This window comes from Schistocerca nitens, chromosome 2, assembly GCF_023898315.1.
Source record: "Schistocerca nitens isolate TAMUIC-IGC-003100 chromosome 2, iqSchNite1.1, whole genome shotgun sequence".
Lineage (NCBI taxonomy): Eukaryota > Metazoa > Arthropoda > Insecta > Orthoptera > Acrididae > Schistocerca > Schistocerca nitens.
In genome coordinates, this window is record NC_064615.1 from 708243167 (window position 1) to 708252783 (window position 9617).

Sequence of the window (9617 nt, forward strand, 5' to 3'; positions counted from 1 at the left end):
CATGATCAGAATGGCCTTTGTCAGCAGGACAAGAATTTATGTTTTTAAACTTATCTTGGTCTATAAAAGTGTTATCTATCAATGTGCTGCTGTACTTTACAACCCGAGTAGGAAAATTAATGACAAATATCAAATTGAAAGAACCGAGCAAGACTTCCAGTTCATTCTTCCCATTAAACTCTTTCGGTGCATCACCATTGAAGTCCCCACAAATAATAATTTGCTTTCCCCTATATGACAGATAGAACAACAAGGCATCCAAGTTTTGCAGGAATAAATGAAAGTTTTTTGAAGGGGACCTTTATACTACTACATTTATAAAAGAACCCTACTTCAGTTTAAGTTGACAGGCAAATGCTTCTGTATTGCTCCAGACAGTACTTCTTTGTATCTAAGCTTTTTATACAGTGATACTTTTTGACATAAATGACAACTCCTCCTCTCACCTTCTTCTCTCTACTAATATGTGCAGCTATTCTGTAACCACTGATATTTACCATTTCCATATCGAAACAATGTGATGCTCAAACAGAAATAGTATATCTACTACATTATCAGATTCAATGTCATCCAAACAAACCAGGAGCTCATCTACTTTATTCTTCAATCTCGAAATATTTTGGTGAAAATGGTAACATTATTTTTTACTTTACTTTTGTGAGAATTTACTTTTTGCTTTAATCAACCAATATTTTGGTTAAATATGATAACATTATTATTTACTTTACTGTTGTGAGAATCTTGTGAGTTTTAGACCTCTTTAGCACCTGCCTGCCTGAACTTCTCATTGGTCACTGATATTAGTCTAAAAAAAGAGGTACAACCATTTATCGTTTATCTGTCTTAAATGATATTGAAGTTAACTCTAGAAAAATTCTGTTCTCTTATGATTGGTCTGTGTTTCCGTAAACTGGACTATACAGTCGGGGCATCACATTCCTTAAATACATTTCTATGTAAAATTATATTACTTGAAATGGCTTCGCTGTGGTAAACTTATCTCACTGGGCTTTAAGCCATTTGTGCGGTCGCTCAGTATAATTCTTGGTTTAATCAATCTACGTTCTCGGTCTGTACTTGTCCGTTATCAATTTTCCTGCAACTGCTTAGTAGTTTAAATTATTTCGGTTCGGCAGCGGCAGTCACGTATCGTTAGGCCTTTTAGCCGTTTTTGCAGTTTCTAAATATAGTTACATGCTTGAGCTATTGATGTTCTTGACATGTAATTGTCGGTTAACGAGCAGCTCCATATGACAATAATATGGTTGCTTCTCCTTGGTTCTTTAAATTTTTTGATAAATTTATTTTGGGCCGCCAGCGTGGGGAAATCTTGGCGTTTTTCTTCTATTTATAACCTGGGTTATATTTAACTGTTTACAGTCTCATTGTAAAGAGTTCAATTTTTTTCTAATCATTAATTGCTGTTAAAGTAATTTCGTTGCCCCAGCTCCTTACCATTCCCCAACCGGCCCCTACCGCTTCAGAGATACAGCATCAGACTTTAGAAAAAATGCCATGAGCAGAATTTGGATAACAGTCAAAACAGGTAAGTAAAAGAACTATCGCAACGTCTGCTTAACCATTCTTGCAACCAAAATGATGACAAGAATAAAATACGGAAGAATGAAAAGGAAAATTGAGGCTGTGTCAGATAACGAACAGTTTGACTTTAGGGAATGTAAGGGCATCAGAGAGGCAGTTCTGACATAGTGAATGATAATGGAAGCAAGACGTAAATAATTCTCTGACTGCAGATTCTTTGACATCAGCTGTATTACGTATAGAACTCTACTCAGTTGGGACATATGAAAGTCTGTGCCGGACCGGGACCCGAACCCGGATTTCCTCCTTAACGCGTACGGTCGCCTTAAACATTTCCGCTATCTGTTCACACTCCTCACACCGAACCAAACTTACACATATCACACTCTCTAGCGATTTTGTTGTATCGCAATCCATTAAATTCATCGCCTGATACTAGCAATGTTGCTTGTATTCCCGCAACAAGGAGAATAAGCCACTGAGGAAGAGAGACCATATTTGTTATCGTCGTTTGCCCTCCTTGGCTTGTAAGGAATAGTATCCGTTGACGGTCCACAGCTGCACTAAGTACTTCGAAGTTAATTCATCTTTGACCTGTTGAGGTAATTCAAGTACTGTTGCTAGAATCAGGTGATGAATTTAGTGTACTACGATATACGGATGTAGACCGTGTGACATGTGGAACTTCGAGTCGTTCCGAGATGGGTGCAATGATAGCCGAAATAGTTAAGGCGGCCGCTCGCGATAATCAGGACATCCATGTTTGAGGCCCGTTCTGGCACGTTGGATATCACATCTATATCTCATAGAGCTGATTTCAAGGAATCCGCAGTCGAGGTATTAATTTCGAATTTCTTGAACTTCATTTAAGACACAGGAGTAATGCAATGGTGGGAAGCAGAAACAAACAAAAGAAAAATCCACAAACATATACAAGTCATGCCGTGTTAGGAAATGACCTCAAGCAAATTGATGAAGCTGTTCAACAACTAAGAAAACAGAATTGTATTCAAGGCGGATAAGAAACTGGAGCAAGGTCTGAAACACAAGATTGGAACAAGTGAAAACTGTGAAAGGAAAGGGGGAGTGTATGATATATGATGCCAACATTGTGAGGTGATGTACAATGACGAGCCAAAACACTATGGCGACTGACCACCGTGACGGTGATTGCCGTCTGACGGCGTTGAGGGCACTTGATGCGGTAACTAATCTATCTAAGCGGAGCAAACACAGACAGCTGTTTACCCTAGCAAAGATATGCGCTGCAAATGGGGAAATCCATTGAGACAGGCGACGTTGACAAAAGGCAGATTATTTTTAAGCAGATACTATGAAGGCGTATCTCGAAAACGGTGAAGCTGGTCGTTTTTCACGTGCTGCTGTCATGAACATCTGTGGAAAGAGGCGGAAGGACAGTGACAGTGTCAATAGCAACCGAATAGTTGGCCGTTCACGACTCTTCACAGAATGTGGGGTTCGGAGGTTTGTCGCTCTGTAAAGTACGATAGATGGTGACCTGTGGCGTCTCTGCCCGAAAGAGTACAATGCTGGTGCGCGCACAAGTGTTTCGGAGCAACCGTTCGCCGGACATTGTTGAACATGGAGCTCCGCCGCAGACTAGCGCTATGGTTCAGATGCTGAGCCAATGACATCGTCAATTACGATTGTAGTGGGCACGAGACCATCGGTATTCGACCGTCGATCAATGGAAACGCGTCATCTCTTCGGGTACTCGTCCACTGAGCCGATGGTCGTCTCCACAAAAGCTGTCAATGAGGTGAACGGGGGCTCGATTCGTACATCGCGCCGAGGACGCAGGCTGGTAGGAGCAGTATTATGATATAGGAGACATTCTCCTGCTCTTGAATCAGAGCTGTGGTAGTAATCAAAGACAGCTTCGAATCACCTGATCCCTTCATGCTTGATGTCTTCCCCGACGGCTATGGCATCTTTTAGTAGTACAATTGTGTATGAAGATAGTAACTGTTCTCGAAAGAACAGATACCCATTGATGACCGTGCAGCTTCTCTTGAATAAATGATAATTAATTGGAACCCTCAGCTGCTGACAGGTGTTGTTGATATACCTTGATGGAGACAGCTGAAAATGTCTCCCCCGACCGGGACTTGAAACCGGAATCTCCTGCATATATGGCAGACGATCTATCCATCTGAGCCACCGAGGGCACAGATGAATATCTCGACTGCAGGGACTGATCCCTTGCTCGTTTCCCGTGAGATCCACATTCCCAACTGTCCAAAATCTACATATGTAATGTTCCTAATAGATATTCTTCCCACCCACTTGTTATTCGGGCCCACTTAAGTTGACGATTCGCGCAAGAGTTCGGGCAACCTGTGCGCACTCGCACAGACGAAGGTCAATGGCCGGGTAGCCATTTAACTATGTATGAAGACAGTAACTGTTCTCGAAAGAACAGATACCATTGGTGACCATGCAGCTTCTCTAAAATAAATGATAATTAACTGAAACCCTCAGCTGCCGACAGGTATGTCAACAACACCTGTCGGCACCTCAGGGTTTGGCTGGCTCTGAGCACTATGCGACTTAACTTCTGAGGTCATCAGTCGCCTAGAACTTAGAACTAATTAAACCTAACTAACCTAAGGACATCACACACATCCATGCCCGAGGCAGGATTCGAACCTGCGACCGTAGCGGTCACGCGGTTCCAGACTGAAGCGCCTTTAACCGCACGGCCACACCGGCCGGCCTCAGGGTTTCCATTAAGTATCATTTAGTATAATTTTCCTTGTCTCGGAGCCACAATCATGCTACTGTGGTTTGAGGAGCATTATAGTGAACTCACGTTATTGTGTCGGGGACCAAGTCACCGTAGGAAAATCCTGTGGAACGCTATCGGGTGCAATCACCGCGTACGCAGGTAAGTGGCCACTTATTTAGGTGAATTACAAAAAAAAAAAAAATGGTTCAAACGGCTCTGAGCACTATGGGACTTAACTGCTGTGGTCATCAGTCCCCTAGAACCTAGAACTACTTAAACCTAACTAACCTAAGGACATCACACACATCCATGCCCGAGGCAGGATTCAAACCTGCAACCGCAGCGGTCGCGCGGTTCCAGACTGTAGCGCCTAGAAGGGCTCGACCACTCTGGCCGGCGGCGAATTACAAGACCTGTGCGGAGGCATCTAATGCTACATATCTCCAAGTACCCACCAACAAGGTGTCGGACACCTGATACGCAAAATCAGTAATGTCTTTCATTCCAGAGACGGACAAACAAGCTATTAAGCAGGTGGTCATAATGTCTTGGCTCATCAGTGTATGTGGGCCACATATGAAGAAGTATTAAGAGAAGATGCAGTGAATACAATAACAAGGAAAATATTACGTTGGAGGTAACAAGGTTTAAGAACGAGCAACACTCAATAGAAAGCATCCAAAACGACTCGAAAATATCGCAGTTGGAAGAAAGGTGATTGCTATCGAATTTAAAGAAAATAAAAATACTTTGCATTTTAATTATCAACGAATTAACGTTTTAAATAAAAATACATGCGTGCAACGGTCATTTCTAGGTGCGCTTTAGCAATGTTGCTGGTAAAAGAAGCCTTCATACCCACTGTACTTAAACTGTAGTAAGGTATTTCATGTTATTAGTTTGTAATAAAAAAAATGGTTCAAATGGCTCTGAGCACTATGGGACTTAACATCTATGGTCATCAGTCCCCTAGAACTTAGAACTACTTAAACCTAACTAACCTAAGGACTTTTATCCATTGTGGATGTGGAGCACTGCGACTGTGGTGTGAAAAGGTTTTCAGAAATTACTGCAATTTAACCTAAGGACATCACACAACATCCAGTCATCACGAGGCAGAGAAAATCCCTGACCCCGCTGGGAATCGAACCCGGAACCCGGGCGCGGGAAGCGAGAACGCTACCGCACGACCACGAGCTGCAGACTATTAGTTTGTATATTATAATTATGCAGTGGGCACAGTTTAGAGCTTTCATCAGTTGTTACTCATAAGTGTTCAATTAGTTACGTTTGTAGGATAAGATATCAGCGAAAAATTGTCAAAACTCAAGAGCATTGTAATATGAGTGCAAGAAAGTTTTGAGGAATCGCTGTAAGACAGACGAACATAGACCTTGGGATATTCCTGTAACAGAAACATAAAGGTAATTTATGTCAACAGCTATATCGCTGGTTGGTTCAAATGTACATGTAACATGATATTACAATCTTTAGTGAGTGAATGTCAGTAGACTTTTGGCATTGAGTCAACAGACTGCTGTGATAACTATGAGCCCTTTCAAGATTCCAACTGCATGTAAATTGGAGGATTTTATATGTCTGACAATGCCACTTGCATATTTTCGAAGGTGCTATATGGCTTACTTTTCACGGAAGTCATACTCGATGGACAATTGGACTGATGTCCATTGTATGTATGTTAGTGTACGAAACAATTCGAAGTAATGATTCATTTTGTCGTTATCTATAGAACTTCATAATGGGATCATGTCTTTTCGAAATATGTTGTGTTTTTGAATGAATCACCCATTTGGACAAGTGTACCATAACCTCTGCTCTCCCAAAGTGACACAGTCGCATTAGGGTATTGCAATAGAGTCCTTACGTTCGTCTAATGTCTATATTTTCCTATAGAGAACGCGTTAACCGGAGTTTATCTTGTCTGTGAAATCGTTCATTCTAAATATTGAAACAGAAACGAGTAATATAAAATGCAACCGGAAAGACAGTCTGTAAAAATGACAATCAAGTGCCGAAGTTAGTGTAAGGCGTACTTGTAGATTAATTTGCGCCTCCCCGCCCATTGACACAATGATAATCTTATGAATTGGGAATTGGTGCCGAGAGTCCCGATCGACTTTTGAAGCGCTCAGCACATCGCACTGTCACGTAGCGTGCTGCTGGTGGCGTTTGGAGCGACTTGCATTTTGTTCTACGGGTTGCCGTGCCCCAGGCGCCGGCTCGGCATGGAGACGTAAGGCAGCCGGCGGTGGCCCATTAACGTCGCTGTGTGCATGTGGCAAATATTTATGCCCCGCACACTCGCCGCTGTAATAGGTTGGCGAGCGGTCGCGCGCGGACTGTCACGGCGCAGAGAAGCAATTTAACTGAGCAAACACCCTTAGCGGCCACCGCTGGGAGCAATAGAGGCGAGCTGTAGGGCTGTGGACGGGCCGAAAGACCACACCGCTGCTCGCTGCTGCTCCATCATCCGATGAGTAGCCGTTTAATGGACTCAATTCTGAACGTCAATGAGCTTCTTCAGAGCACCGTTTGTTGCAACCTACGTTCGAACTCTCGTAGAATACACCGTAGAACTTTCATGTATGGACATAATATGGATATATCACGCGAATCTTATGCGTTTGAGTTACAAGAGTCATCCAAGGAAAGTTAACTATCATTAACCAGTACCATTGCAAGATTTTTAAACACAAATAAGAGTTACGATGCCTGCATGTAGAAGTTTTTCATTACCTCATAAACTATTACAAATCCGTTCAAAGAGTGTAATAATGGCAATTTAACCTGGCGGATTGTATATCTCAATACTACTTACGTTACATCAGATCCGTGAACGTTGTGCTTGATGGTCTTACTGGATGAACTATCCAGGCAAACCTAATACATAATCTGAAATTCAAACTACTGTAACCCCTCTCCTATTCCCCATATTTCACGGAGGCACCCTTGCAGCAAGCAGATGTCGGTGTAGTACACGGTTTCAATCTGTCTGTATACTTTATTTAATAGAATAATTTCTCTCATCACCCAGTCGTTAGACAATTTTTTGTGTTGCCGGAACAAGTCTTCTTATTGCCGGAACAGTATCAGAGAGAGCCTCCGGAACCAAAAGAAGCGACCTCCTTATAATTCTGATCCTACCCAAGATTCCTTTCGGCCTAGCAAGTTTACATCGATAAGTAACAATACTTCAAGCACGGTAAAATGAATCTGACCTTTTTATTGCGCACTTCCCGGGAGATACTTCAGGCTGAATAGCGTGCACATGCAGAGGCTTTCGAAGTATTTTTCCTCACTGTATTCACCGACGAAACACGAAGGGGCATCGATGTCATGTACAGGGTTCTCAGCACAGTGTGCAAACACTTGCACATTTACTTGTAATTGCCCGCATCTCGTGGTCGTGCGGTAGCGTTCTCACTTCCCACGCCCGGGTTCCCGGGTTCGATTCCCGGCGGGGTCAGGGATTTTCTCTGCCTCGTGATGGCTGGGTGTTGTGTGCTGTCCTTAGGTTAGTTAGGTTTAAGTAGTTCTAAGTTCTAGGGGACTTATGACCACAGCAGTTGAGTCCCATAGTGCTCAGAGCCATTTGAACCATTTTTTTTTACTTGTAATCATCGCTTAAACAGCGTGTTCAACTCGGACACGTATAATAAATAAGATTCAATTAATGAACCGTAGTGGGAAATAATATAATAATTCAGCTCTATGCTCATGATGAAAGACTAATATTAAAAATGTGAAAGTTATTGAGGTACTTAAAGGCAATGACTGAGTGTTGTGCTACGTATCCAATAAGAAATAAATTCTGATAATAGACGGGCCGAGCTTAAAAGACTGTATTTGGCTTTCTGGGTGAGTGGTAAATAATTTCCAGCAACGTAAATGGGTTGTCTAACGTTGTAGGATAGCAGAACGGGACCTACGTAAACAACACAGGCAATACATGGTCCAGTTGTAGCGCACTGGATTGGTAATCAACCACTTCCTCGGTCCAGGTTTTGAACTCCAACGCCGTTTAACTTTCGAATAACACTAATTAGTAATGGTTCCGAAGACTTCTGGCATAATAAATTACCCTCATTCAGCCAACGGCAGAAGGCAATGGAAACCACTGCATGAAAGAGACGTAATATGTATCCACAGCAGATGTGGCGTTTAGTTGAAGAAGTGTCATGATGATCTCTCCTTCGGCAAAAAATTCCGGACTAGTCCCCCATTCTGATCTCGTGGATGAGAATGCCGGGGTGGTAGTCACCATGAGAAAATGAACGAGTAATCAACGGAAGGATAACTTTCTACGAATCGTTGCGTGGTATGTCAGAAGATTGAACATGGTAGGGGAGCTAAAAAATCTGAAGGGAAATACTAAGGCTAAGTATGGATGTAATATCGATCAGTGGAGTAAAATGGAAAGAAGACAAGAGTTTCTTGGTGGACGACTATAGGGTAATATTAACAGCAGCAGAAAACGGTATAACGCGAGTAGGGTTCGTTATGAATAGGAAAGTGGAGTAAAGAGTGAGTTACTGCGAACAGTTCAATGATAGTAATTTTGTATCAGAATAGACAGAAAACCAACACCGACAACGGTAGTTTAGGTATTCATGTCGACGTCGCAAGACGAAGATGGAGAGATAGAGAAAGTATATGAGGTAATTCAGTATGTAAAGGGATTTGAAAATCTAATAGTCTTGGAGGACTGGTTCGCAGTTGTGCGGGAAGAAGTAGAACAAAGTGTTACAGGTACTAGCAATGAGAGAGGAGAAACGTTAATTGAGTTCTGCAACAAATTACAGCTGGTAATAGCGAATACTATGATCAAAAACTACAAGAGGAAGAGCTATAGTTAGAAAAGGCCTGGAGATAAGGGAAAATTTTAGTTAGATTACGTCATGGTTAGGCAGAGATTCGGAGATCAAATATGTGAATGTGACGCATACCCAGTCTCAGATCCCAATTTAGTAATGAAGAAGAGCAGGTTGAATCTTGAGAGACTAGTCAGAAAGAATCAATGCGCAAAAAGTAGGATGCGGAAGTACTAAGCAATGAAGGGATACGGTTGAAACTCTCTGAGGCTATAGATACTGCAATAAGGAATAGTTCAGTAGGCAGTTCAGCTGAAGAGGAGAAGGACATTTCTAAATAGAAAAGTCACAGAAGTTGGAAAGAGAAGCATAGGTACAAAGAAAGTAACAGCGAAAAAACCACGGGTAATAGAAGAAATACTTCAGTTGATTGATGAAAAAAGGAAGTACAAAAATGAAACTTCTGGCAGATTAAAAGTGTGTGCCCGACCGAG